The sequence below is a fragment of the Bubalus kerabau genome, chromosome 5, assembly GCF_029407905.1.
Source record: "Bubalus kerabau isolate K-KA32 ecotype Philippines breed swamp buffalo chromosome 5, PCC_UOA_SB_1v2, whole genome shotgun sequence".
NCBI classification, from domain to species: Eukaryota; Metazoa; Chordata; class Mammalia; order Artiodactyla; family Bovidae; genus Bubalus; species Bubalus kerabau.
In genome coordinates, this window is record NC_073628.1 from 16923006 (window position 1) to 16950482 (window position 27477).

Genomic DNA, 27477 nt, shown 5'->3' on the forward strand with positions numbered 1-27477 from the left:
GGCCACCAGGGAAGCCAACAATTACTATCAGGTTGCTCAAATAAGACTTTTGTTTTTCTTTACATTTTTAAAACGATCTTGTAATTTTAGAAGAATAAATGCTGGTAACCTGCCTAGAAAATACGTGAAAAAAAGAGTAGGGAGACTGACTTGCCCTAGCAGATATCAGAAAATGCTACTGTTGCTGTGAGTCACTAAATCATGTCTGACTATTTGTGGCCCCATGGACTGCAGCACGCCAGGCTTCCCTGTCCTTCACTATTTCCTGGATTTCACTCAAACTCATGTCCAGCTTAAAAAGAACTTGGAATCTGGTCAAGTCCTGAGTCTGCTTGGCCAAGGGATAGCTCTTCCCTGAGCTTATGTTTAGTTTAAAAATCTGTCAAGGAATAATGGCACCTGTCTTATCAGGATATTGTTAACTAAAATCTTATGTATGAATGGTTTGGCATAGAGGCAGTCCCATAAATATGAGCTATTATTTCTCTTCAAAGCCCCATTCAAAAAATTTCACTCTGCCAACTCTCCCCTCCAGTCTTCCCAGACACAGCTTCTCTTCTTCCTTTCTGTCCTCTTGGAAGTCATGGCAATACTGGCCGTGCATAAGAACTCTTCCTACACACACTCTATTCCTTCCTGTCCATCTAAGATGAGAAACGCCTTGAAGTCAGGGATCTTTTCTTGTGTTCCTTGTGACACTCTGAACATTGCAGTTGCTCCGTATATATATTTTTTAACGGACTGAATCATTTTGCTGCTACCCAGGCTTTTTTTCTATCACAATATCCTGCAGATTAGGTAAAGATAGCCTATTTTCTACTGTGGTAATGGCTCAGCAGCGAGGCCCTGATTTTGAGCTCTTAATATGGTACCAGGAAAATCACTAGCTTTGAAAGAAATAAGATCTGAGGGTGAATAAAAAGGCATTTGATGAGGCTCTCAGTGTAACAGTATGTCTGGCTCATCTTTTTTCCTTAGCCTTTGAAATAGACAATGGCCTGGAGCCTTCTCGGCAGATGGACCATGTTTGTGCCTTAGCCACTTAACAGCCATTAGCCTAATTCCATACACTGCAGCCAAATTAAATGATAAGTAAGAGCCTATGAAAAGCTGGTTTGGAGACAGCGTTACTGCCTTTCACTCGATGGCCTCCTCTGAAGCAGATGCTCCCTCTCCACCCCGTTAACCTGGTCCAGGAATAAGGAGCCTTCCACGTGGAAACCAGGAGAGGCCTGGAGAGAGCTGTCTGGAGTCTGGAGAGAGGGGATGGGCCCAGTGGTCAAAGTCCAGCTTCCTCCCATGCCTGCCCCCTACATGCCCCCTATCAGGAAGACAAGGACTTCAACCCAGAGGCACAAGGTTATGTCTGCTTTGATGGGTCAGAAGTTGCTCTTAGTTCTAATGCAGGTACAGAACCTTCACAAGCTCAGAACAAGGAAGCCGCACCCGCATCTTATTCCTATCAAGTCTGATTCACCTTTGTGCCCCCATGTTCTTTTTTTTTTTTTTTTTTTTAGATTTTTTAATTTTATACTGGAGTTTAGCTGATTAACCATGCCATGATAGTTTCAGGTGAGGTGGACAACAGAAGGACTCAAATGCATGTATCCATTCTCCCCCAAACTCCCCTCTCATCTAGACTCCACATATCAGTGAGCAGAGTTCCCTTTGCTCTAGAGTAGGTCCTTGTTCGTTATCCATTTTAAATATAGCAGTGTGGACATGTCCATCCCAAACTATCCCTTCCCCCTGTCCTTCCCCTCTGGCAATCATAAACTCATTCTCTAAGTCTATGAGTCTGTTTATATTTTGTAAATAAGTTCATTTGTATCATTTCTTCTTAGATTCCACATATAAGGGATGTCATATGACATTTCTCTTTCTCTGTCACTTCCCTTTTCTTGCATTTATGTCCTCGTTTATGAATTCTTCCTCCAGGAATGCCTCCCTACTAACCCACAAATCCTACACACTATCCAAGGACCAGCCTAAATGTCCCTGCCCCCCTGCAAACATGTCAGACTCTCCACATTACTCTCTGTTGCCACTGACCCAGCACATCCTCCTCTGAGTGCCCACACTCTGAATCTCATCATAATTTTCATGGTACTTTCCACCTTCCCACTTGTATTATGAATTATTTGTGTGTGTGCCTTCCTTCTAACATCTAGGTTCTTGGAAAGCATCTTTCTACTTCCTACAAGTTTAACCTGACTTGTAGTTTATCTGTGAGCATACATATCGGTATGCACAAATACAGGAAATATTTTTTAAAGCAATGCATGCAAACTCACAGACATTTTAACTGTATCCCCCAACACCCGCCCCATAGTGAACTTAAATCCTTTCTGTATATAGGCAAACAGGTGTCTGTATTTGTGAAGCATCTCCATGAGCTGTCACTGCTCATTATCTGCTTGTCAAGAATTAGATTCTGTTATCTTTTAGAAAGCGTGGCTGCATTTTTCAACTCGGATTTTGGCGGAACACAAAAGCAGTGAACTCAGTTTTCATTGAAAAAGAGGACATCCTTTTTTCTACTGCGAAGATCCTTACTGCAAGTTACACTCCATCAATAGGCCCACCTGTTCACAGGTGTGGTACCTCTGACTGCAGGTTGGTATTCACTGCTGTTCTCTCTTCTTACGTTTGCTGAAGATCCGCCAGGGTAAAGGGAAGAAAGACAAAGGTGTTGTGCTTCTGCTAAGTGAGATGGCATGTAGCTCTAAGGTCCCTGATCCTAGTAACTCATGCCAATTTGTTTGGGGTCTGTTTTATCAATTTTTCAAAGGCAGAGCATAGTCCATCATCAGATTCCTGTTCAGGTTCCTCCAGCTGCTGGCAAGAAAGAGCCTGAGGTGGCAGAGTCAGCTCCTGGCTGGTTTCAGGCATCAGGAAGACCGGATGGTCTGTTGTCCTGGCAACACTTCTTTGATGTTGCAATAAACGTGGAAGATGAGGTGCTAAGTTGTCCAAAAATAGAGGCGGAATATATCCTGTTTTTCTCCATTATTTTTGTAAGATATTTTCACCCCATATCTTAGGAGTAAAAATTGAGATCATTTTTCCTGGTTGTGGGGGGTGGGAATGGTGGTGGATGTAATAGCCAGGACATTTAGAATGGCGGAAGCCAAGTCCATGTGGCGTGAGTGTGAGTGTGTGTGAATGAGTGTGTGTGCACTTAGTACTGAAAACAGACTCTGCAGACCACTGCATCTACCTAGGGGCATGAAGTACAGTGAAGTGTGTATTAAAATCATGTTAAATTTTGGGGAAAGTGGGCAGGTCTGCCTCCAAACCCAAAGAAAGGCACTTTCTTTAGATAAGTGATTCCCTTGACTTGGAGGCTCTGTGTGGTTGGTTTTCTGTGGTGTTGCTAGTCTGATCTGGCTTCCCTGATAGCTCAGTTGGTACAGAATCACCTGCAGTGCAGGAGACCTCAGTTCGATTCCTGGGTCGGGAAGATCTGCTGGAGAAGACATAGCCTACCCACTCCAGTATTCTTGGGCTTCTCTTGTGGCTCAGATGGTAAAGAATCTGCCCACAGTGCAGGAGGCCTGGGTTTGATCCCTGGGTTGGGAAGATCCCCTGGAGAAGGGAAAGGCAACCCACTTCAATATTCTGGCCTGGAGAATTCCATGGACTGTATAGTCCATGGGGTTGCAAAGAGTTGGACACCACTGAGCGACTTTCACTTTCACTAGGCTGGTTGGCACTAGGTCTCATTGAGGCTCAGTGCTGGACAAAGTACAAAATGGCCCCAGGAGTCTGGGCTTAATGTAAAATAGTCAACTCTGTAGCAATTCAGATTTTAATGAAAAAGAAGGAGGAGAGCATAGGAAGAACAGAAAATTGCTGATAGGCTAAAAAGAGCTGGATAAACTGAGAAAAGAAAAGATAGAGGGATCACAGGTGAGAACAAAGAGGAGGGTAGGTGAGAAACAAGCCCTGCGAGGAGTCTGGTTCGCCAAGGCGCTCTTGAGAGGGGACAAGTTCAGGGCATGCCTTGCTCTCTGGAGCCACCAGGGCCTCTGGTACTCTCTGTCTGTCTGTCAGGACAGAGAAGTAAGTTCCTTTTATTTAAAGACTTGTCATTGATGGCTGAGTAATACTCCATTGTGTATATGTACCACAGCTTTCTTATCCATTCATCTGCTGATGGACATCTAGGTTGCTTCCATGTCCTGGCTATTATACATTTGAATCAGTTCTAATGAGGTGGATGAAACTGGAGCCTATTATACAGAGTGAAGTAAGCCAGAAAGAAAAACACCAATACAGTATACTAACGCATATATATGGAATTTAGAAAGATGGTAACAATAACCCTGTGTACGAGACAGCAAAAGAGACACTGATGTATAGAACAGTCTTATGGACTCTGTGGGAGAGGGAGAGGGTGGGAAGATTTGGGAGAATGGCATTGAAACATGTAAAATATCATGTATGAAATGAGTTGCCAGTCCAGGTTCGATGCACGATACTGGATGCTTGGGGCTGGTGCACTGGGACGACCCAGAGGGATGGAATGGGGAGGGAGGAGGGAGGAGGGTTCAGGATGGGGAACACATGTATACCTGTGGCGGATTCATTTTGATATTTGGCAAAACTAATACAGTTATGTAAAGTTAAAAAAAAATAAAATAAAATCTGTTTTGCAAAATAAATAAATAAATAAATAAAGACGTCATTAAATTAGTCAAATCAGAGGGTTGCAGCAGCATCTTCCGGCAGCGTTCTCAGGGCTGAGATGCTGTCAGCGCTGTGACTTAAGACAGGACCTCCTTTCCCTAAGACGGCCCCTTGGGGGATGCTTCCTGGCACCAAACGGAGCCTGGGACTCAGAGGTCAGCACTTTGGGGAACGGGAGTGACACAGGCGTTGCAAGCAGCTCAGGGGGCTTCTCTCACTGAACCAGAAGCCCTGGTAGACTTATGGGGAGCGGTGTGGGGGGGCAGGACCATCCTGCTGTCCTCTGACCCCTGCTGAGGCTCTGCAGCACCCAGGCTGCTGGCTGGGCCTTCCCTGGACGTGGGTGGAAGCCCCAGCTGTGCAGGGAGGAGGTGACCCTGCTGTTCCTGAGTACTTCATGAGGTTCACGTTCAGCCAACCGGTGGCCTGCTCAGGGCTGGCGGTGCTGCGGCAGGATGGTGCGGGTCCTTCCACTAGGACCTCCCAAGCCTGCTCGCCTGCTAGAAATAATTTCTCCCTGTCGTGCCTGAAACTACGTGCATGCTCAGTCAGCTTTTCTAGAGTAAATTGTGTGGTGTTTTTTTTTTTTTTTAACAAATCATTATGTTTGTTGCAGGAAGTTTTAGGAAACATTGATAAGAAAACAGACACACACGTGCTTATACAATTAAAACTATTTGCAATTTATCCTCCACAGTTCATCACTGTTAAATAGTCATGTGTATGCTTTCAGTCTTTATGCAGTTATATATCTAATTATAATTTTCATTTACAAAAATTAATCTCTACCTTACACAATCTTTTGTTACATATAGAGTATGTATATATCATATAACATAACATTATGTATTGATATATGTTTTACATATATGTGTCAGTTCAGTTCAGTTCAGTTCAGTTGCTCAGTCGTGCCCGACTCTTTGGGACCCCATGAATCGCAGCACGCCAGGCCTCCCTGTCCATCAGTAACTCCCGGAGTTCACTCAGACTGACGTCCATCGAGTCGGTGATGCCATCCAGCCATCTCCTCCTCTGTCGTCCCCTTCTCCTCCTGCCCCCAATCCCTCCCAGCATCAGAGTCTTTTCCAATGAGTCAACTCTTTGCATGAGGTGGCCAAAGTACTGGAGTTTCAGCTTTGGCATCATTCCTTCCAAAGAAATCCCAGGGCTCATCTCCTTCAGAATGGACTGTGTAGTATATAACATATAGCATGTAATATATGCAATAAGATATGTAACATCTGTTATATATAATATGTATATGTATTATACATAATACATATATTATATGTTACAATTATATATTATGTGTATGTTATATATAATATGTATAAAATAATATGTATAATATACAATATGTTTTATATATCATATATAACATATGTATATGTGTAAGGTAGAATTATACATATGTTATATTTATAATATAATATAGAACATATTTCTGTGTTATTGAATATTTTATAAATTATATGTTGTGGCTACAAAAATCCTGTTTTCTGAATGGATCATTGTTTATTTAACTAGTAATCCTCATGGCTGGACAGTTAGGTTATTTCCTATGGTTTTGCTGTTGTAAATACCATTCAAATGAACATCTTTGCTTTTGAGTCTGTTCACAACCAGAGTTCTTTCCAGGAAGCGTCCTTCCAAGTGGCGCTGTAGCAGAGAGAGTGCAGACCCCCAGGGCTTCTTGCGGTCTGCTGTCAGGCTGCCCAGGGGGGTGTTGCTGTGCCCGGCTAGCGGAAGGGCCTCGCAGCCCCACAGCTTCCCTCGATCCCCAGCCCATCCGTGCTTGTGGACTGCTGCCCTCGTTTTGTTGGCATTGCTCGTTTGTTAGGTAGGCATGCCAGGTCATTGTTTCAGATTGCATTTCTTGTCATAGTAATGAGTTTGCACTTTTCTCCACTTGTTGATTGAAGCGCTGATCTTTTTGCCTAGTTACCTGCACAGGTAAATCCTGGCTTGGCTCCTGTCTGGAGCTATAGCAACCATTAGGCTTTCCCTCTCCTTGGTGAGAGGTCAGGTAGCAAGGATGCCTCATGTGTTCAAGAAAATATTTTAAAATATAATATGACAAACGGAGAGGCAAATTACAAACCGAGGGCAATTCTCCCAGTTCACAGGAAGGTAACGGCTCAAAAGACACATGAATAATAAAAAGAACAGATTGTCTGGGAAATCCACTCATTAGATGGTTTGGGAAATCCACTCATTAGATCATCCGCTCATTAGATGATCAAGAAAAGCACACCCTCCCGTCCTCCCAGCCAGGCCTGTGTTCAGTGCGCCACCGTGACTTCACGACTGGTTTTGTGCTAGCGTTCCCACCAGTGACACGTCCTCCCCTAACTCACTGGAACCAAAACATTCGTCTCCTAAATATACAGTCCATGCTTTAGCTTTTAAAAATAATGGCAGGAAATGACCAGAGCAGCACTCGGTGACGTCTAAAAATCCTGGGGCAAGTCAGCTTGTTCTGTCCTTGTCTTGCTGAATTATTTACAGAACCTGTGGGGCAGGGGCCGCGTGAAGGCATTTCCTGTCTGAACACCGTGCTCCAGAACTCTCAGGGCCTGGTGGGGAAGCCAGTGTCTCATACTTGGAGTCGGGGAGTCTGCCATTGATTTTCTCCAGAACAGACCTCTCTGCAAATGCCACAAACCTGCATTAGCCAGCCCTCCAGAGACCTGCCCAGAGGCAGGCAGAGAGGACAGGGGAACCCCACGTGCTGGTTTCACCTCTGCTGTGGATGGTTGCTTCTTTTCACTTCCGTATCTGAATGGTGGGGAGAAGACACATGCTCCCACATCTCAATCTGAACGGTGACCCCAGAGCATCTGAAAGGCCTGGCTGTTAAAGACACACTTACATCCATCTGCATTAAAAAGGCATTTGGGAATGGGAGGAGGGAGATGGGAAAAGATGATGGGCTTGATGTTTGAATTGATTTCTTCTCAACAGTGGTGCTTTCAGCGGGCTTTCTCAGATAATTTAAGATACTCTATCATTACTTTGGGCCTCTGGCCAGATTTTTCACTTTTGCCAAGTGGGGAGGATCTTAGGAGGAGGAAATCTGGAGAAGCCCCCTGGCCTTCAGGCACCACCGAGCACAGCTTCTTCTCAACATCTGTCTCCCTGTGGTTGGGCCACAGTGCAGAGAAGGCTCCATGCAGGGTGGTCCTTCCAGCTCAGGAACCATGCTCTCTCTTCATGTTCACACGCTTCCCTTGCATTCCTTTAAAACTTGCATTTCGCTCCTAGTATCTTCCCTTTAACTGAGGGAAAGTAAGCACAAGTACCTGGCCTTCCCCCTTCTCGGCAAGGTCAGCAGACACCTGTGTGGGGCTCAGAATTGAATGCCAGGGTCTGCAGCTAAGTAGTTCTGTATCATTAATCATATCCCCTAACTCTTCAAGAGGATGGATGTGTGCACTTTTAATCCTCAAGCATCTATTTTGCACTGTCTACTTTATGACAAACCTAGACAGCATATTAAAAAGTAGAGACATTACTTTGCCAACAAAGGTCCCTATAGTCAAAGCTATGGTTTTTCCAGTAGTCATGTATGGGTGTGAGAGTTGGACCATAAAGAAAGATGAGTGTTGAAGAATTGATGCTTTTGAACTGTGGTGTTAGATAAGACTCTTGAGAGTCTCTTGGACTCCAAGGAGACCAAACCAGTCAATCCTAAAGGAAATCAACTGTGAATAGGCATTGGAAGGACTGATGCTGAAGCTGAAACCCCAATACTTTGGCCACCTGATGCAAAGAGCTGACTCACTGGAAAAGCCCCTGATGCTGGGAAAGATGGAAGGCAGGAAGAGAAGGGAATGACAGAGGATGAGATGGTTGGATGGCATCACTTACTCAATGGACATGAGTTTGGGTAGGCTCCGGGAGATGGTGAAGGGTAAGGAGGCCCTGGTGTGCTGCAGTCCATGGAGTCCCAAAGAGTCAGACACAACTGAGCAACTGGACAGCAATAACTTTTTGCCCTTTGTGTGTTAGTCAGTCATGTTGGACTCCTTGGGATTCCATGAACTGTAGCCTGCTAAGCTCCTCTGTCCATTGGATTCTCCAGGCAAGAATACTGGAGTGGGTTGCCTTTCCCTTCTCCAGAGGATCTTCCTGACCCAGGGATTGAACCCAGGTATCCTGCATTGTAGGCAGATCCGTTACCTTCTGAACCACCAGGGAAGCCCTGTAAGAAGTTATCTCATTTAATCTTGGTCATCTTTCTTATGTTAAGTAGGGAATAGCATCACTAATTTACATACCAGGTAACTGAGGTTTGTAGAGGTCTGTGGTCACAGGAGCTACGAGGTGGCCGTGTAGGAGTTAAACAAATACCAGTTTTTATTTTAGCTCAGCTCTTATTTGCTTTTCAAGGTACTGTGGTTACCTTATTTCACAGGGCTGTTTTGAAGAGTGGATGATTGTAATATATATGAAGATAAAAGAAAACAGTCTGGCCATTGTCGGGGACTGTTTTGATTGCGTCTGTATTCTAGTTGCCTGTCTGTTATGAAAAGGCAAGTTTTCAGAGACCCTGGCTTTGAAGGAAAGGACTAGGAGAAATAAAGGGAGGGGGAACTGGAGTTTCTTTTTTCATCCTAGGAGACCAGTTCCACTCTGGCCGCATTCCACAGGTCCACTTGTCAAACTGGACCTTTGGCCACAACCCTTCTCTGACTACAGAAGGCCAGCCTCTCCTGGCTGGGCTCAGCTTCCCTTTAGCTTATGATCGCTTATGTTAAAATCACTCTGAATTATCTTATTACATCATTCCAAGGTTCATGCATCCTCAGACCCTGGACACTACTTCTTACTCTTGAATTCTTTTTTATTTATTGTTGAAACAACCCAAGTAAGAATAAGTATAATAAACGTAAGAGTATTTTGATGGCCATCCCACTTATCTTAAACATCCACCCTTTCTATTCTTCTGCCACTCTGGAACATTTTGAAATATGGAAGATTATTTTATCATCTTATCCTCTTTTCTTAATCTGAAATCAGAGGGTATGAAATTTTAATATTAATGTACTTTTTTAGAGACAGACTTTTTCCAGAGGATGATGTAGAAGATGAATGATGGATGGATAGGCAGGCTGAGACACACACACACACATACTCATACACACAGACACACAGACACACACACACACGCACATACTCTCCCATGGCTTCATGTAAAGTGTTTAAAGATCTTGGAAATTTTGCTGTAGGAATGGAAGCAGGAGAAGCCTCAGGCTTCATGGTTGATTGCTTTTCTGATTGGTGCCATAAAAAAAATGCATTAGAGGGAATGTTTGATTTAAAGAGCGCCTAGATGCCGACACCACCTCTGTTTGTTTTCCTTCCTTTAGCAGAAACCTTGTAAAATTTTTATGAAGCATTAATGGATCTGAGATTTTCTCAAGCAAATTTTATGAGGTGAGCTTAATCCCACACATCCGACCCAATTTAGCAGTCTTTAGAGACACAGAACATAAAAGGCACTTGGAAAGCATCCTGGGAGCCTCAGTGCCACAGGGAAAGGAGCACTGGGCAGGGGACTTGCCTTTACTCGCCCACAGCTACTTTGATAGGAAGTTCCAGGCCCCACTGGGTGGTAAGAGTAGCAACCATTCAGGATGGAAATGAGCCTTCCTGGCCTCAAAGATTACCCACAGGTAAACCCTCACTGCAGGTATCCGACCTGAGTTCATTATTTAGCACTGACTGCAACAACTCCCCCATATACCTCTGTTCATCAAGGAGAAAAATCACATTAGAAAAAACAAAATGTGTTTGTATCAAGAACTTCTGCAACGTCAACCTGAAATCAATGGCTTTGATCTCAGAGACACGCACACACACGCGCGCACACAAACACACATACCGACAGCTCGCCTTCCACCCTGATTTGTTTTCTGTATCAGAAACAAAAGAGCTTTGAAGATGATAAGTTAAATTTGGATGAGTGAAGTTCTGTTCTGTAACATGAAGTCAAGCACCTCAGCATGTATTCAGAGGCGCGTGGAGGGAAGCCCCAGAACTTGCCTGCTTGCATTGCTTTTGTCCTGCTCTAGGGAATCCTTGTCATTTGCTGTGGACATTTGGTCAGATTTAGGGTCAGATTTATGTTGCTGGGAGAATGGCATCTTCTGGATGACAAGCAGAAACCCCCAATGCAAAGACCTGTGACTGCCCTACAAAGACAAGATATCCTGCCTCCTGGATGCTGACGGGGGACACGAGACCCCTGGGCCAGAGATTAAGGATGTCATGACTCTTGGCAGAGTGAGCAGCTTGCCCTTCAAGTTCCCATCAATCCCGTTGGTTTTTTAAGTCCCTGGAGGGCGATGAGTGTGGCCCAAGTGGATGTTCAGGCAGTTTGCATGACTTTGGGAGAGAGGTGGGGAGACAAAGTGGTGTTGACAGGTGTGTAGTGAGGGCCTGGCAGGAGCAGCGCTATCGCCTGCCATCCTGATAAGCTTTTCAGAAGGTTCCGGGGAGTATCAATCAAACTGTGGCCTGGGCCATCGGACGTGATGGCAGATTGGTAGTCAGTTGAATTAAGGTATTGACAGCAGTTTAGGAGAGCTGCGCCGGGTCATTTTCCTTGTGAAGAAGGCTATGTGGGTGGCTTTACTTTTTACTAGTTTTATTTGTATGTGTCTGTCTTTTAGTTTTGGCTGTGCTGGGTCTTCGTTGCTGCACGTGGACTTTCTCTAGTTGTGGCGAGCACGGACTACTCTCCAGTTGCGTTGCACAAGCTCCTTGCGGCGGTGGCTTCTCTTGTTGTGGCGCTCCGGCTCTAGGACCTAAGGAGCTGTGGCTCCTGGGCTCTAGAGCATGGGCTCAGTAGTTGTGGCACACAAGTTAAGCTACCTCGTGACAGGTGGGATCTTCCCAGACCAGTGATCGAACCCTGTTCCCTGTATTGGCAGGCAGATTCTTAACCACTGGACTCCCAGGGAAGTCCTCCACTGGTGGCTTTAAAAGACAAAGAGGTGACTTGTGTTGCTTCTTCCCTGTCCTTTCCAGGAGGGCCTGGGGTGTCCCCTCCCAGGTGCCTGGGTTTTTGCTCCCTACCTCCAAAAATTGGAATGTCATGTCCAGCAGCTATAACTTCACCTTTTCCAGTCATCACCTGTCTGCACCTAGGTCTGTCATCTGGAAGAGTCAGGTGTAAGGGCATGGTGGACATCGTTATAAGTTACAAAGATGCACTATGTCCCCATGTTAACCCATGTGAGCCATGGTGGAGGGGTTCAGGCGAGAGAGTATGGAGCCATGTGGCCATTTTCCTTTTGATCCTGGACTTTGTCGGTCCAACAGGAGAATCAGGAGGTTGACCAGAATCAAGTTTGAATCCTCTAGATTCCCTTTGGTCAGGCTTCTGCTGGAGGATGGACCAACCTGCTGGCCTGGGCTTGCTGCTCTGAGAAGGAGAGATGCCATGCTCAGGAATGGTCAGAGCACCATCTTGAATTCTCAGGAAGGGCTTGTGTAAAAGCCTCATTCATTTCGTCCTGCTCATTATCTGATAAATGGCTGGAAAGGGATATCTTTCCTGGAAGAGACACAGTCTGTTGTCAGGAACTGTGAGGGTCTGGGAGTTGAACTTTCATGCTAACAGGGAAGCCAGCCACAGGCTCATGGGTGCTGATGGGAAACATGAGACCCCCCTGGGCCAGAAGCAGAGGACTTCATTCCTCCACCACAGCATGTACACAAGCCTCCCACTCACACCAGCTTCCCATGCTTCCCAAGTCCACAACTGTGAGACAGAGCAGCCAGCTGGGGTGTTGTGCATCTAGGGTATTGCATCACAGCTGTGTAACCCCAAGCTCAGGGAATCTGGGTCTCTTGCTTTAAAAGCAAACCTCCCTAACATATACCTAGGAGGGAAACCTTGTCTTTATTATACAGGACAGCAAAGAATATATTTACTCTGCTCTGGAGAAAGGTACTAGCTCTGTCTTCCAAGGTTATTCACTCTGCAAACATCTGTGAAAAGACTTCCGGGGCCTCTGTTTGTAAAGATGTGCAGAAATGCAAGTGACTGTGATAATTTTCTTTTTCCCTGAAAACTTGTAAAAGGATTCAAGCCAGAGGCACTGGCCAGATGACTGTTGGAGTGCTGGTCCTGACTTGGGAGACTCCTTTCATTCAATGGCTACTTACTAGGATGTTGTAGGCTCTAGAAGAGGCACAGAATCTATAAGAAATAGCTTGCACGTGTGCATGCTCAGTCACGTCTGACTCTTTGCAACCCTATGCTCTGTTGCCCACTAGGCTCCTCTGTCCATGGGATTCTCCAGGTAAGAATACTGGAGTGGGCGCCATTCCCTTCTCCAGGGGATCTTCCCTACCCAGGGATCAGAGCCGCATCTCCTGTGTCTCCTGCATTACAGGCAGATTCTTTACCCACTGAGCCACCTGGGAAGCCCAGTAGATAGCGTAGCTCTGTTTTTCTCCCATGGTAGAGCTTCTGCAGGCAAAATAACGACGGTGAGAGCTGCACTTGCGCAGGACGAATTATGTCCCAGGCCTTTCGTAAGTATCGTGCATTTTAGTCATTTTTAAATGACACTTGGAGGTGGAAACTACTATTATTATTGCTCTGCGTACAGATGAGAAAGCTGACACTGAGATGGAGTCAGGATTCAAACCAGGCAGTGTCTCGAGTCTGGGTGTCTGATCACTTGGTGTCCTGCTCCTTCTGGTGGAATCGTCACCTAGTATCATGAATTGTGATTTATGGCTCATTTAGGAGGAGCTTCTGGGCCAGACTGAAGGGCATCCCAGAGGAAGTGACCTGTAAGAGCATGGCTGGAGGATGATTAGGTACTAACCAGGTGGAGGTGGGAGGAGAGATTTTGCAGTAGGGAAACTGCATGTGCAAAAGCATTGGCTGTGAGCTGAGATAGTTCATGATAATAACATTTGCTTTGATGGGTCAATTATTCTGAAGTGCAGGTTTCTTTAGAATGAGTCAGGTTAATGAGATTTCCCCCAGAATTCTAACTCACAGCTCTTTGTTTTATATGTATTTTTAACTAAAATTATCCATACATTTATTTTATTTTTAGGGAAGCTTTATGTTTTAAAACCTTTACTTTTTTATTTAAGTATAGTTGATCAAGGGGCTTCCTTGGTGGCTCAGTGGTAAAGAACACAACTGCCAATGCAGGAGACGCGAGTTCCAGTCGTGGGTCAGGAAGATCCCTTGGTGGAGGGAATGGCAACCCACTCCAGTACTCTTGCCTGGAAAATTCCATGGACAGAGGAGCCTAGTGGGCTGCCGTCTATGGGGTCGCACAGAGTCGGACACGACTGAAGCGACTTAGCAGCAGTAGCAGCCTAATTATTTTGGGGTTTCCCTGGTGGCTCAGACGGTAAAGAATCCACCTGCAATGCAGGAGACCTGGATTCAGTCCCTGGTTCAGGAAGATTCTCTGGAGGAGGAAATGGCTACCCACTCCAGTATGCTTTCCTGGAGAATCCCATAGACAGAGGAGCCTGGTAGGCTACAGTCCATGGGGTCACAAAGAATCAGAAATGACTGAGCGATTAACACTTTCACACTTTCACAATTATTTAGTGACCAGAGAAATTAAGGTCAGCCACGCATGGGGTTATGGGAGAGAAGAAAACTGTCCTAAGCCCAGAAGACTGGGTGTTACTAACTTCTTTGGTGGCCTCGCTTCCCATGACCATTGGTAGACCTTACTTGCTGTCCACCTCCTGGCGCACTGTTGGGCTCCCCAGGGTGTGAGCACTAGCTGAATACTCTGATCTTCCGCACCCTAACCTTCCCTGAGATCTTTCGTCCTTTTCCCAGACGGCAGCCCCAGGTAGCAAATGCCCTGTGATCTGACAACTCTGAATAATTGATACCCCGCACACAGAAGTCAGGTTTAGGTCCTTTGGTTCAGCACGACGCTTTACTCTTGTTGACCTTAACCTTCAGAGGCGCTCGGGCATTACAGAGAGATCAATAAAACTTCCCCTGGCCGGTCTGAGCGGACAGGAGCCTGACAGAGAGTGATGACCAGGGGGAGAGGGAAGGGAAGGTTGTGCTGCAACCTGGGGAACCGGAGAAGGGAGGGTGCATGAGGCAGTGATGGGGGAGGCATGGGTCCAGGGAGAGCATAGTGAGAGACAGGGAGAGAGAATTTTTAGGTTCCATGAAATGAATAATAAAGTGATGGGGGAAGGGGTTTGGCAAAGAGCGAAGACAGTTGAAAGGATACAGGAACACAAGGACAATGCAGGAAGGATAGGAGATTTATTTCTTTTTAGACAAAATTGGAATATAATCGCTTTACAACGTTGTGTTAATTTCTACTGTGCAACAATGTGAATCAGCTATGTGTATTCATATATTCCGTCCTTCTCCAGCCTCCCTCCCGCCCCAGCCCCAGTCTCACCCCTCTAGGTCATCACTGAGCTCTGAGCTGAGCTTCCTGTGCTGTAGAGCAGCTTCCCACTAAAACTGCTGTTCACATGTAGCGTATGTATATGTCAGTGTTACTCTCTCAGTTCATCCCACCCGCTCCTTCTCCACTGAGTCCACAAGGCCATTCTTAACTTTCATGAAGTCTACAGCATGCAAAGCTCTGTCCTTTGGGGATGTCTCAAGTTGCTCACGACTCATGGGCAACAGACAACTAAATACTATAGCGTTAGTCTCTCAGTCGTGTCCGACTCTTTGCGACCCCATGGACTGTAGCCTGCCAGGCTCTTCTGCCCATGGGATTTCCCAGGCAGGAATACTGGAGTGGGTTGACATTTCCTTCTCCAGCAGATCTTCCTGACCCAGAGATTGAACCCAGGTCTCCCACATTGCAGGCAGACTCTTTACCGTCAAAGCCGTCAGAGAATGAGGCAAATAAAATAAGGTCATGACACAGAAGTGAGGTAACTTCTTGCCCTTGGGGGAGGGGAAGGGCCTTAATGCTTGACTGTCAACTCTGCTATAAGGGCATCTGGTACTATTCGCTTTCCTTATCTGACATTAATTATATTATTACATAGTATATGATATGCTGCAGTTATTTATTAATTGTTATTTAGTTGAATTATCTAGGTAGAATTATAATCCTCACCTTAAATGTGTAGAAATGTAAGCTGAGAAAGGTTGGACGTCCTGCATAAGCCGGTTGATAAATGCCAGAGATGGAATATGCACTCGGTTTCTCCTGACCCCTAAGAATGTGTGTTCCCTTCACCATCTCAGGCTGCCACCCACCAAGTGAAGCTTCAGAGTGATTTATTCATCTGGAGTCATTGAAGAAACCTTTAGTGAACTGTAAGCTCATTAAAAGTGGGCTGTCTGATTTAAAAAAAAAAAAAGTCTACCTTGTCTATAACATCATATATACTACATAAAGTATGCTAAAATATTTGTAGAAAGGAGGAGATGGAGGGAGGCAGGGAGGAGGTGAAGGATGAAGGGAGAAAAGAAGGGAGGAAGGGAAGGAATTGTGCTTGAGCTGAATCTAAAAGAATAAATTATATTTTTCTGGGCATGATGGTGGGAGGAAGACTTATTTGAGGCTGAGTAACATCCTCAAAAGGACGGGGTATGTGTTTATGTGATAAAAGAATGACAAGTAATTCTTTCTAGTTAGACTCTAGAGGGAAGAGAATAGTGGAAGGTGAGGTTGCTAAAGCAGAACCGGGACTTGTAGTTCGTTCATTCAGTCAAAGAAAATCTACAGAGTGACTTATGGAGGGCATTACTCAAGAGGCTTAGGGCATGACAGTGAATGAAACACCTGGCCTATGGATCTTATCTTCTAGTGAAGAGAAGCAGGGGATAAACATATAAATAAATTATACAGAATGTGAGAGGTACTAAATGCTTGGGGGTGGAAAATGTTAGTTGCTCAGTCGTGTCCAACTCTTTGCGAACCATGGACTGTCAAAAATCCCACCAGGGTCCCCAGGCCATGGGATTTCCCAGGCAAGATTACTGGAGTGGGTTGCCATTTCCTTCTCAAGGGGAACTTCCTGACCCAGGGTTCAAACCTGGGTCTTCTGCGTTGCAGGCACATTCTTTACCATCTGAGCCACGAGGGAAGCCACCTTGCGTGGGGGTGGAGGGTAAGCAGCAAACAGGAGCAGACCCAGACAGCGCATTGAAGGTAAGTTATTAGGAAGGTGACATTTGACTGGCATCTTGTGTTGGGGATGAATTCCAGGTAGCGAGAACAGGCTGCCTGAGGACTCGAGGGCAGAAGGCCAGTGTGGCGAGGTGCGCTTGGTGAGGCTGGAGGGGGGAGAGGGGCCAGGAGTCCAGAGCATGTCAAGCCTTGAGGGAAACAAGGAGCACTGGCCGATTTGAAGCAGAGGAGTGGTGCTTGTCTGGAAAGGGTTGGTCTGGCTGCTGTGTGGGGGCAGGTGTGGGGTTAGCTGTGGGGGTATTACGGTGGCTCGAGCAGCTGACTGTTTTAAGGAAGGTGGCTCCGGTGGGCTCTGCTACCCATGACCAGATTCTGGGTGTGCTTAGAAGGGAGAGCTGGTAAGATTGTCTGATGGGTTAGACGCAGAGTGTGAGAGAAACATGGCGGTCAAAGGTGACCCTGAGCTTTTTATGTTCAAGTTTCCAATATCTGGGGTGGAAATATTGTGGGTGACTTGAGTTTGTTGGCAAGGCTTTGGAGCTATTTTGTGCAGGATCCTTTGACACCCAAGTGGAGATGTCAGGTGGGCAGATGAATATAAAGAGGCTGGACCTTAGGGAGAGGACCCAGCAGGAGGCTTCCAGTGCAGAGTCATAAGCACGTAGAAGGGATTTAAAACCATGAAACGAGGAGAGGCAGCCAGAGAGAGGAGAGAGGTCCACACATCACGGATGGGCTCATCTGCCGTGCCCATGGCTTGAAACTTCATTTTGGATCAATGGGGAGCTATTAATATTTTTTGAGATTAGAAGTCACAGAATCTCAGCAGGGCTTGTTTCCTTGGCGCCTTTGTTTGCCTGTTTTATACAGATGCTGCTCTGGTGGTCCCATGGGGATGCCACAGGGAGGGACAGTGGCAGCCTGTGCAGTAGCCGCATGCAGGGAGAGCGGGGGCCTGCGGCAGACCAGGACTGGGCAGGGATGGAGGGGCTAGATAAAGGGGAGAAGGGAAAAGGCGGCAAAACCAATTTTCCCTTCCACCCATTTCAAAACAGAAATCACCAGATCAATAGAAAAGAAAACATAATTTAAGCCTAAAAAAGGGTTTTATGTGTTCTCTCTCTCTCTCTCTTAACTGCTTGAGGCATGGCTATGGTTTCTAATGCTTTGCTTCCTGGGGGCATAGCTGACAGCAGCCGGAAAGGAAAAGAGAGTTTTCAATGTCTCAGAAAATTCCTGTCTGAACCAAGGAGCAAGAGAAGCTTGCTCTTTCCATTAACTGTTTGGCACGTTCAGAGAAAACTTGTGAGACAGAGCTGAGTCCATCCTGATGGAAAGATGGGATTGTATCCCCGAGGCCCCCCAGACTAAATAATTGTAGTTATCTCACCTTGTATGGGATAGATGAGAAGGAACACAGTGTAGTATCTAGCCTTGTCATGACACATGCTAGCTGCTATTTGACTAAGAAGAATGCTTTAGGGTTTAAAATCACATTTTAAAGTTTTTATTATTGGGGTATAATTGATTTACCATGTTGTGCTAGTTTCTGCTGTACGGCAACGTGAAATCAGCTGTAAGTATACATATATCCGCTCCTTCTTGAGCCTCCTCCCCACTCCCTGCTCCGCCCCATGGCACCCCTCTAGGTCACCACAGAGCACCAAGCTGAGCTCCCTGGTACATATATACAATGCAGTGTTACTCAACCAATAAAAAGGAACAGAATTGAGTCATTTGTACTGATGTGGACGGACCTAGAGTCTGTCATACAGAGTGAAGTAAGTCAGAAAGAGAAATACAAATATGGTATATTAATACATATATGTGATGATCTAGACGAAATCTAGAATCTACAAACCTATTTGTAGGGCAGGAATAGAGACACAGACATAAAATCACTTTTATATACCTTATCACAATGAAGAATCACAATGATCCTTTGACATAAATAAGGAAGGTTTCCCTCTTTTACTGAGAACAGAGAAAGTCGGTCCTAACCAGGTGAAGTGACTTACTTGCATCACAGAGAAACAGAACTGGGAACTGACCCAGTTGGCAAAGCTGAGATCTGCTTTTCTGGAGTGTGTGCTGCCCGCAGAGGGGCCACGACACTGAGTACACCGGGCCTGGTGTTTGGAGCATGCTCAGGCTAGAGGGTGCATAATCCGCTCCCCTCAGCTCCATACTTGACAGCTGTTTTTTGAAAATATAACACTGAAGTGTGGCTGGTCACTGCCATCACCCACAAATGGGCCTGCAAAGGCAAGCTCCAAGCCTACAAGGGGGTTAAACATGGCCCCCATGTTGGTCAAATAGCAGTTGCCAGGTGTCAGGTCCAAGGGTAGGAATTATACTGTGTTCTTATCCACACATGCCCTGTCTCCTCATCTGGTCACGTCCGCGTCTTCCCCATGCTGTGCATTTTGCTGCCAGGTCTTCCTGGCTGGCCAGGTGATGTAGTGAGAGAATAGTGGCCTTTCCAACTGGAATTCTTTTGCTGTTTAGTCACTAAGACAAGTCCCACTCTTTTGCAATGCCATGGACTATTATCCATCAACCTCCTCAGATCTTTGATAGGGCATGGGGGTGGAATTCCTTTTTCATTGTCCTAAATCACACATGCAAACGCATGCTCAGTCACTTCAGTCATGTCGGACTCTTTGTGACCATATGGACCACAGCCCACCGGGCTCCTCTGTCCATGGGATTCTCCAGGCCGGAATACTGAAGTGAGTTGTCATGTCCTTCTCCAGGGGATCTTCCCGACGCAGGGATGGAACCCGCATCTTTTTTATCTCCTCCATTGGTGGGTGGGTTCTTTACCACTAGCGCCACCTGGGAAGCTCAAATGTTTCCTCCCCCAGAGGCATTTTGAATTAGTTGATGGAACACAAGCAGCCTTCCACCCCCTTGATTCTCTGGATGAGGATTTCAGCTGCTTCCCTGTCTCTCCACTGCACTTTGTGCCTGTTGAAGACCAGTGATGTTGGAGACCCACCTGATGGATTCGTTTGTCAGCAAGCAAGGAGACTCCACCTCTGTCCCTGAAACATTGTGATCAAACACAGTTAATTCTAGGGCAAAGGCAGCGCAGCGGCAGGGCTTTTAAAAATCAATTAGCAATGCAATTCAAGGTTAAAAACAGAAGAGGACTAATTCTGTTTTCCATTTGGGTGGTAGGCCATTTAAGGAATAGCAGGACAAAGGCCAAAGTCTTTATAGGAGAATTTAATCAGAAGTGAAGTAAGAAGCCAGGTGTCTTTGTTGGGTTCCCTGAGAGTGCTCAGTGGTTGAAGGCAGGCTTCATTCCCCGGGACCTTTCAAGGCTTTTGTCTTCCTAACCTCAACTCTACTCCATTCTTTTAGCTCTACTCTGTATGAGTTATGTGTACTTGTTCATGCTTTTTGTGTGTGTGTGTGTCCCTGTAATTATTCAAAACTATGTCTTCTTGACCTGTACCATTTGCCCATCAGCTCTAGAGAGCAGGGTCCTTTAATCTGCTGACTTTGGAAGCTGGGGAGGGGCAGGGTACATCTTCCATGCCTTTTACTATGGATTAGAGCCCCATAATGAATGTCAGGGGTTCATTGTTTGGGGTTTAGTGGCAAAGGATGTGAAGAGAAGTACTTTAGACACTGGCAGATCTATGCGTTTGAAGTCCTCCTATTATGTCTAATTTCAAGCACTACACAGAATGGACACTCTTTACATTTTGAAAATGATAACCTATTCTAAACTGAAATTTCTCTCTAACACCAGGATCCGCTCTCCTCTCTCCCCTTTCTGTGTTTTCCTCTTAGTATAAGGTGAGAATGGAGGAGGAAATGGCTACTCACTCCAGTATTCTTGCCTAGAGAATCCCAAGGACAGGAGCCTTGCAGGCTATACCCATGGGGTTGCAAAGAGTCAGATACAACTGAGTGTCTGAGCACACATAAGGAGAAAAACGATAATTCATTTATAAAGGCTATGAAAGTAATGCAGGTAGAGACTTCACCCATGCCTTATCGCAACTAGATCATAATTGTCTTCCCGAGTCCAGGTCAGGAAAGACTTAAAGTCTTACCAAATGCACGTTTGTGTGCCTGACACACAGTGAGGCAATACAAACCGAAACGCTGGAGTTTGGAGCAAAGAAAGGCTTATTGCAGGGTCCTTCAAGGAGAGAAGTGGCTTGTACCCACCAAACCCCTGAAGCGTTTCAGCAAAGCATCTTTCAAGGCCTGGTGAGGGAGCGGTGTGGTTAGTTGTTGCAAACTTCTTGGTGTTGGAATCCTTTGTTTTTGAAGCCATCCACACAGGTAAACCTCCAACAAGAAAAATGTCATTTTCTATTCTGCAACTTTTTATCTCTATGTTAATGGGAAAGTGTTATCCCCTTAAAGGCCAGAGTCTTAAGAATGAGATACCCTTTGTTTCAGGCTATGCGTGGGCGCTAAGTCGCTTCGGTTGTGTCTGACTCTTTGTGTCTCTATGTACTGTAGCCCACCGGGCTCCTGTGTCCATGGGATTCTGTAGGCAAAAATACTGGAGGGGTTGCCATGCCATTCTCCAGGGGATCTTCCTCACCCAGGGATCGAACCTGCTTTTCTTTTGTCTCCTGCATTGGCAGATGAATTCTTTACCGCTAGTGCCACCTGGGAAGCCCCGTTTCAGGCTACAGGCAACATTCTTTCACAAAACGTGCAGAGCCAACATGACTAAGCACAGGAAAAGGAACAGATCTATTACAGAGTCGGATTTGTTCTTCCTGTCACAGAAAGACATTCACCATGGCTCCGGTTTTCCTTGTGTTTCTCCTTAGCTCTGCTCGTATCGTTCATGAGATTCGACTGTGTGTTTCCTGTCTGCTTCCATGTTCTAGCTGCCAGTGAGCTTGGAGTGAAGTTCATTTCCTCTGGGCCTCTTTCCAATTCTGCACAGAGTAAACTCTGACTCCACACAGACCTTCCAGTTCTCTCACCCCGGTTGTCATTCACCTGTCATGCCTGATGTCATTATTACTTTCCTACAGACTTTATCCTTCCCCAGCTGGGCTGCTTGATTCCTACCTGTCTGCTCCCAGTTCCCAAGACTCCTGGGTGGAGGCAGCAGCTGCTTACACTCTTGTGGTCCCCGATTTTTGGAGTCAGTGATGTTCACCCTTGCATCTTGTTCCACCACGACTGGTGTTCCAGTTTCTCCTCCTGGGCTCTTACCTCGTTATCCATCCCTAACCCTCTCATGAGTCTTTTATATTGTTCTTTTTTATTTTTAATTTTATTTTATTTTTAAACTTTACAATATTCTATTAGTTTTGCCAAATATCAAAATGAATCTGCCACAGGTATACATGTGTTCCCCATCCTGAACCCTCCTCCCTCCCCATACCAACCCTCTGGGCCATCTCAGTGCACCAGCCCCAAGCATCCAGTATCGTGCATCGAACCTGGACTGGCAATTCGTTTCATACATGATATTATATATGTTTCAATGCCATTCTCCCAAATCTTCCCACCCTCTCCCTCTCCAACAGAGTCCATAAGACTGTTCTATACATCTGTGTCTCTTTTGCTGTCTCGTACACAGGGTTATTGTTACCATCTTTCTAAATTCCATATATATGCGTTAGTATACTGTATTGGTGTTTTTCTTTCTGGCTTACTTCACTCTGTATAATAGGCTCCAGTTTCATCCACCTCATTAGAACTGATTCAAATGTATTCTTTTTAATGGCTGAGTAATACTCCATTGTGTATATGTATATTGTTCTTATTGATGTATAATGGACACAACGTTATATTCATTCTAGGTGTACAACTTAGTGCTTCCATATATGTGTATTTTGCTAAGTAATCACCAGGGTAAGCCCAGTGAACACTGATCAGTGAACATAGTTACACATTGTTTTTCTTGCCGTGAGAACTTTTAAGATCTACTCTGTTAGCATCTTTCAAATATGCAAAATAGTGTTATTAACTATTGTCACCAAGCCGCAGGTTACCTCGTCCTCTCATTATTCTTCATTATTTACACACAGATGCTTGGTGGCCGAGGGCTGAGCTAATCTCATTCTTCAGTACACAGCACACTTTCACTCCTGGAAAAGGGTTGGTTGACCCCTGAAAAACACTTCCTTATTTTCCCTGCATCTCCAGTTTCACTCCTGTCCTCCTTTTCCCATAGTGTTCCCCACGTGAATGTGTTCCATAAATCTCATTAAATGTGCATGAATGTGCATGAAGCATGATGTGTACTCCATGAGCATGTCACTGAGGGATCCATCCCTCTGATTCTTCAGGGCTCTTTCCAACTTCCTTGTATCCCACACAGTTCCATGACGGGCACCCCCTTTCACACACTTTGCTTCCTGGTGCCTCTAGGGAGCAGAACCGGTGATGGCAGGGCTGGGTGACGGGACTCCACATGCCGACTTGTAGTAAGAGCTGCCATATTGCATTTCCATGAGGCATTACACGTCTACACTCCTCCATACACTGTGAGTTCCCATCTGCCACTTGCTCACCAACACTTACTCTTATCTACTTCCTGATTCCTGTTTTTCTATACCATGCTCATGGGCGCAGAGTTAGCTCATGATTACTTTCTTTTGTAATTCTCAGTTTACTGCTGAGTGGGAGCCTCTCTTCATGGAATTGTTTGCTTTATGGCTTTTTCTTTGGTATGAGACAGAGATTCTTTTGCTTATTTTGTTTAATTTTGCTGCCTTTTTCTCAGAGATCTGTAAGAATTTTTTTTTGTTGTTATTCCAGATATTAATTTTTTGAGCTTTAGATGTTAAGAAAAATATATATGTATATGTGTGTGTGTGTGTGTTAGTTGCTCAGTTGTGTCCGACTCTGCAACTCCATGGGCTGTAGGCTGCAAGAGTACTGGAGTGGGCAGCTATTCCCTTCTCCAGGAGATCTTCCTGACCCAGGGATCAAACCTGGGTCTCCTTCAATATGTATATATATATTTTGAACTTGGGCAGTTGGGTTACAGCATATACACTCTTTATACTCTTAATCACCATAGAAGGCACCATTGACAAAAGTAATATACATACACACACACACATATATATATATATATTACTTTTGTCAATGGTGCCTTATATGGTGATTAAGAGTATAAAGAGTGTATATGCTGTAACCCAACTGCCTAGGTTCAAATCCTAACTATGTGGCTTTAGTGATGCTCCTCTGTTTTCTGTCTATAAAATGGGCATACTAAAGTTACCGTCTTTATTTGGGATTAAATGATTTTACATTTGTAAAGAAAAAAACTCTGTGTATTTTTCCACTGAAAGCAAATATATTTTTTTCTTGGCTTTACACTGTTCCCATCGAGGTAATTAATATGAAGCCCACCTTAACATAGTATAACCTTGATGTAACGAAACATAAGGATCTAGCTTTGGTTTTTCCCCATGGTGTGAGCCAGTGTTCTTTCTCGGACCATCTACTGAACAGTCAGTCATCCTGTTGCTTTGTGGGGCTCCTGTTCCTGTGCCGAGTTCCTGCACGTATTCGGTTATTTTTCCGAGCTCTCTCGCCTGTTCCATCCGTCTGTTGTTCCTGGGCTTGTACTGCACTGTACCCTCAGCACCCGGGAGGATGCTTTTCCTCTTCTTCTGCGTTCTTTATCCTGGACCCCTATTGTGCTGGCGGTGCATATGGTACACATCTCATGGTTTCCGTAAGATTCTCAGAAGCTCTCCTGGACCAAAACACTTACCACATTTTCTTCCTCCGTTGTTAGACTGTAAACTGGTGCATCTTTTGCTCTTGTGGAAATTTCCAGGCATAGTATCAGGGGCAGACAATTAAGATATTTTTAAGGATTAAAAATAAGCACCACTTGCCAATTTCACCGTATCATTCTAAATGAAAGAGTGTCTAATGGTTTTCATGCACTGTTGAGTGAATTGTGAGTCGGCTTTGTCATTTGGAGTTTGTCCGTTTGAGGCAGAGAGTCATTTTTAAAACCAACTCTGTCAGAGAGGTTTAAACCATTGTGCACTCTCTAAGCTGAACCGATTCAAAACAATGAATAAACTGACAGATACACGTATAGCAAACAAATTAACGTGGAATAAATGCTGTGTATTTACTAGTCTGCTGGGTCATCAGGACCCCGAGAAGAACTTTAAGTTCGTTAAGATGGACTCCAAGTTTCCTACAGGGCTGTCCTGGCCAGGTCACCTCTCCCCTCTGTTCCTGTGTATAATAGGTCAGTACGATGGAAGTGGTAAAGAACCCACCTGCCAGTGCAGGAGACAGCAGAGACTCGACTGGGTCGGGAAGATCCCTTGGAGAAGGAAATGGTAACTCACTCCAGAATTCTTGCCTGGGAAATCCTATGGACAGAGGAGCCTGGTGGGCTGCAGTCCATGGGGTTGCAAGAGTCTGACACGACTGTGCTTCTGAGAATGCACACACTGTCATCAGGAAAGGGGAAAGGTTCTGCCCAGAATTTCCTGTCATTTATCATGGAGAGCTTTGCAGTATTCTCTGTGTGGGGTGAGGGATGAGATGGCCTAGACCAGTGACCCCACGGCTCTTCGTCAGAGCCCCACGCTGCCAGCCCCAACAGCCAGACATCCTCAGGGGGCCCTGGCCTGTGTCCACGGGGTCTTGTTACCTTTGCAAAAATAATTAAGTGGCCCTAATGTATTTACAGCGTATCATTGGTGCAGTTTAATTGCTGATCTTTTTCATTTTTGTAATTTTGGAGAATCTTGAATGCATATATTGGCTTTTGATATAATGGCATAAAGTCAAAGCAGCGAGAGCAGGGCCGTGGGTGGGCTTGGATGTGGAAACGGGTGAGTGGAGGTGATGAATTGTTCTGATCCTTATTGTTCCTTTCCTGTCTCCACTCGGGCTGGTGGGAGGGAGTCTGGTTGCTGGACAGCCGTCAGTCAGCTCTTGTCTAGAAGCTGCCATTTACAGCTCATAGTTTTCCGTGTTCTCTTCACATTCAGAAGAGAAATCATCTGATACATTCAGTTTTCTAAATTCTTCCTTTCTTGTTCCTGGTTTCTGGCTCTATGAGATGGGCACCCTGGGTAACACACAGGTAACTCGGAAGGATGCAGCAGAATCATCCTCTTTGCTCCAGCCCCTCCTGGCTGAGGGGTAACCGCATTCACAACCCATGGATCCAATTACTGGTGTAAATAACCAAGTCCATATGCACTCTGCAGCTCCAGGGTCTGCAGTTTGAGGGCATACTCTCAGAATTCAAAGTCTTCCCCATGCCTCTGTTTCTAATTTACAGAGGGAAACAAGCCAATGTAGGGAGTAGTAAAAAAAAAAAAATTCTGGCAAGGATGCCACGTGCTAATACAGCTCCCATTTCCCTAACTTTGCTCTCTCTGAGCACAAGCATGTTAAATTTCCCACAACTGTTACCTAAATGAAGAGCAGCAGGAGTGATACACCACGGATGAGGTTATGAGTGTGTGGGTAGCACACGGCCGCTAATCTCTGCTGACATTTACTTCCACTCCTGAGCAGGGGGTGACCAGCCCCGCCGGTCCTCCTGCAGAAGATAAATGTCAGCTCCATCCGTCGGATGCTTTCTATGCATGCATGCATATTGGAAATCAAACCTATTTGGCATATAACACACGGAGGCCCCGGTGCCCAGCCCTCTGAAGCACATTGATTGTTCTTGGCCATCCCTCTCACCACCAGGTTTGATAGAGCTGGAGAACAGTGGATGAGTTTGCTGCATGTTTAATGGAAGAACAAAAAAAGCCGACTAAGCTTAACAGTTTCCGCCTCTTGTGCCTTCAGGGCTAGGCTTTGTCTCCCCATGGGTTGTGCTTTTCCAGGAGCATCTGCTTGTCCTCTTGTGAAGGCAGTGAGCTGGTGCGTGTCTGGCAAGGGCTTTCTGTTCCTGTCCGGTGGTTCTGTGTGTTTTGATTGCCCTCAGAGTGGGCCCTACCCATCACTCAGGTGCAGCCTGCTTGCTTCTTCAGCCCTGGGCAGTGAAGTGATAGAATTCTTGAGCAGTTGCTTCCTTCACATAAAGGAAAAAGAGGTTTTGGTTGTAAGGTCTGGCAAGTTCATTAATGAGCTTACTCTTAAAAAAAAAAACAAAAAACAAAAACTTTTATTGGAGTATAGTTGAAAACATTGTGTTAGTTTCACGTGTACAGCAACATGAATCTGTTATATATACACACAGAGATCCACTCTTTTAAAATTCTTTTTCCCTATAGATCATTACAGAGTATTGAGTAGAGCTCCCTGTACTATATAGTAGGTCCTTATTAGTTACCTATTTTATATATAGTAGTGTGTATATGTCAATCTCTGCGGCTGCTGCTGCTAAGTTGCTTTAGTCGTGTCCGACTCTTTGCGACCCCATGGATGGCAGCCCACCAGGCTCCCCCGTCCCTGGGATTCTCCAGGCAAGAACACTGGAGCGGGTTGCCATTTCCTTCTCCAATGCATGAAAGTGAAAAGTGAAAGTGAAATCACTCAGTCATGTCTGACTCTTAGCGACCCCATGGACTGCAGCCTACCAGGCTCCTCCGTCCATGGGATTTTCTAGGCAAGAGTACTGGAGTGGGTTGCCATTGCCTTCTCCGATGTCAATCTCTATCTCCCAGTTAATACCCACCTGCACTCTTTCCCCTTGGTAACCACACGTTTGTCTTCT

At 45.4% G+C, this 27477-nt stretch overlaps 1 protein-coding gene across 3 annotated transcripts in view; it reads left to right on the forward strand.

Moving 5' to 3' along the window:
- Positions 1-27477, forward strand: part of NTM (neurotrimin) — a 411266-nt gene that overhangs the window by 42657 nt on the left and 341132 nt on the right. The window lies entirely within an intron of this gene.